Raw genomic sequence first — 3,741 nt, forward strand, 5'->3', positions numbered from 1 at the left:
TAAATACCACCTGGCCAAAGCGACCGTTGACACATCACGGATCAAAATGGGTTGGAGATGTGTGTTCGGTTGCTCAAATTTTATTCCGTTAACTGTACGTTGGTTAAGAATGAAATGGCTAGAATTTATTCACACCTCTACTATTGAATCCAACATATCATCAGTGCTCGGATTCGCTTCCATGGTGCTGTCAAGCATAGATATCATAATAAAGGCTAGATGTCTTACGGCGGAGTCACTTCCGGCATCACCGGCGGCCATCTTACCACAGGGAAGCTGTGAATTAAGGTGAGTGATCAGCACGCACACAAATCCTCTTATCTCGCTGAAATCTTGACAGATTTACAAACGGTTTGGTTTCTTACAAACGTTATTAACGTGGCTATAATTCTTTTATGTAGAAGTCCATTGTTATAATTATTCATATGTATGTAGTGTCATAACTACATCTCTGACGTTTAAAACAAACCAAACCGTTTGAAAATCGGTTGAAAATGTAGCAAGTTATGGTTATTTAAAAGTACATGCACCATGTTACGAGTGAGCGAGCACCCTGTGGTAAGATGGCTGCCGTGTGCGGACGCCGACCTCCATTGGCCAGCAGCACGGACGAGACATCTAGCCTTTATTATATGATATCTATGCTGTCAAGTACGACTTGCAGTCTGTGAGGTAATCTATCCGCTATTGGCTGTTTGAAAAGGGGGAGGAGCCATTCAATATGTCCTGCATTAGCTTCCTGTCTCAAAATTACGTCAACGCATCATACAAAGCTGCGCATTCCAAGGCACTTCAGTGGGCCTTTAAGTACAACATAATATATTTTGTGCCTTCTAAAATATCTCAAAAACCTTAAGGTGATGATACACTTAATAAATAATAATAATTTATTACAAAAGCATTGTAACAACGTAGAATTGTAAGACACAACAGGGCTGTAGCAACGTTGCTGCGCGACATTCAGCAACTGCGAGACGACGTCCTGGCAATTTATTTATTTATGCTAGATATAGATATCCCCATTTAGCATGCTATGTTTTGTGGTTAATTTTTTATTAGTCAGACCTACAAGTGTACACTTTGAAGAGTAAAAATGAAATAGAAGGTTATCATCAAAATTTTATTAAAACTGCATATGGTAATCAAATTGCACTTCCAAACATTTGTGAAAAAAAAGAAGAAAAAAACTAAATATACGAATATACAAATTTATTTTAAGTATAATAAATAAAACATAAAAAGCAAAGGCAGATCAGAAAATTGAATGAACAAAACCGGGTTCTGTACATGGGAGACAGGGGAGTGTATAGTCGAAAGCCGGGCGATAAAGGTCGGTAACTGCAGGAAACTTTTCCAGAGGAGTGATGCAAGCCCAGAAACCAGTAGGCAGGCATAAGTCCGAAACCAGGTAGACAATCTGGGACCAGAGAGGGTGGCACTGCAGGCACAGGTAAACTTGGCAGAGAACAAAGCAAATCGGAGCTTCACATGACAGGACTAGGGGGTGACGTGTCGTTAACTAGCATGAGTAGACATGAGAAAATCTAGCAAAGAAATGAATGAGACTAAATAGCAGACAAATCAAAGGAAAAAATAAACAGGTGTGCCAGCAGTTACACACATTTTTTTTTTTCTGTGCTTTTCCAAAAAAGGAAAACACTTTTCCTAATGGTAAGGATGTCTGCATACTAAAAGAAATATATCTAACGTTAGCATACACGTTAACATACACTGTAATTTACACAAGATCACAAACTCCATGAATTATCAGCTAATGTTATTGTCCCTTCAGTTAGACAGAACAAATAAATGTCACATTAGACAAGGAAGTTGTAGGTTGTGTTTGAATAATTGCGTATCTTATTTAGCTGAGGTAAATGAAATGCAATACTCACGTATCCTTGCTCGATGAAGAATGAGACGGCCCAACGGGCGGCTGATCCGAGCTTCAGGGCAGTGACGAGTAGGCCTACATATGTCGTCCGGTGGTTGTCCAGGCACCCTAGGCACAACCTTAAGCAATGGCCCTGAAAGGTCGTTTAATGTCAACATTGTGACAACGCTGTAACAACCTTCACCACACAACGTAGTTATAGCAACCTTTTGGCCATGTTGTTAAAGCGTTGTTAGAAGGTTGGGTACGTTGTGCCAACGTTCTGTGTTTGCTGGGTTACTTCAGCAGATCTCACTGTATTCGGGTTCCTGTTGGTTGCACACCAAAATATTATTATATCATGTATTATATTTCTACCTATCTTTTTGTTGTTACTACAATATAACATGACATGACTCACGGTTCTCCCTCCATTACAGTCATTATAGGCTACTTTATATTATGCATAATCTTGGTTTAACTCATTAATACAATGTGTGCAATCTTTGAGCTTACTGCTCTTGTCACTTATTTTATTTTTAGAGCATCTTATTTTAGTCAACGTAATTGCTGTTAACATTTCTCTGTATAGACTATGGCATTGGTTTTGTGTGCTTTGTTTGAGAAATTCAATAACATTGTTCCCTATTTAGATTTGTTGGTAATCCAATACTTGTCACTGAATACGAATTGTCACTAATTGGTTGTTAATTTAACTTTAAGCATTAAAACATTAATTATATAAAGTGCCCATTCATCACTGTATAATGGACACAGCAATGGCAACAGAGGAAGAATCACTGTGTTATGTAACTAAGAGACCTCTGTCCATGAACACATGCTACTATTCAGTTTCATTATGTAACATTTGTTCCTTGCCAAGTTTATAGTGAATTTTTGAAAACACAAAGTCTTAACCTGCCTGGTATTTCCACTTTGTCTGGTGACCTTTATTAATATGTCACAAAAGTTTACTTCGCTTGCTGATTGCTAAAACTGACTGTATAGAGCATGATGCTTTAAAAGCTGCTTAAAAGCTTGATGCTAAAGAACATGCAGGTTGTGCAGCATGTTCTGAATCTTGATAAGAATCTTTAGAAGACTTGCCAGCACTACCCATATACAGACCAAATATTAGCGTGTGCTATAGAAACCATGCTGAGTGACATTTGACACACTGCAGCCTGTTTCTTAGTAAGGCTGCCAGAGGAGGAAACAGGGGCACATCTATAGATATGTGAGACGACAAACCAAATTCAGCGAAAAACCAAATCAGTCCACATGATCGCCGACTTCCTCTCCAACGCAGAACACGCTGTTCTCAATGACATTTTGTTCTCTATGTTATGCAACCCTTTGACAACGATGGGGAACAGTGCCATTCAAAATGCCATTGGCATGAAAGCATGGTTTCTGTAAGTTCCTCATAACCTCTTTTTATGTTTTTTTGTTGGTATCCCAAAGGAACAAAGATCCCCCAAAAAAAATGTTCACCTAAAAATGAAAATTCTGTCATCATTTACTCAATCTCATGTCATTCCAAACACAAACAGCATGATTTTATTCTTGTGGAACACTAAAGATGAATTTTAGACTTTTTATCCAGGCAACTCTTTTTAATACAATGAATCTGCAAAATGACAAACAAACAGACAAAAAAAAAAAAAAAAAAAAGACTTGCTCCTTTCATGAAGCTCATGAATTACCTTTCATCATAATTGCGAGGAAAAGAGCAACCAGTATTTAATTCATTTGGAACAACATGAAGGTAAGCAAATAATGTTACCCAAAAACCCAGTGTTCATAAGGTGAAATAACCCTAAGACTCAACAGCTTTTCGAGACGGTCAGGGATGAGTTCAAACGATG

Source organism: Rutilus rutilus (genome assembly GCF_951802725.1).
Source record: "Rutilus rutilus genome assembly, chromosome: 15".
Taxonomy (NCBI): domain Eukaryota; kingdom Metazoa; phylum Chordata; class Actinopteri; order Cypriniformes; family Leuciscidae; genus Rutilus; species Rutilus rutilus.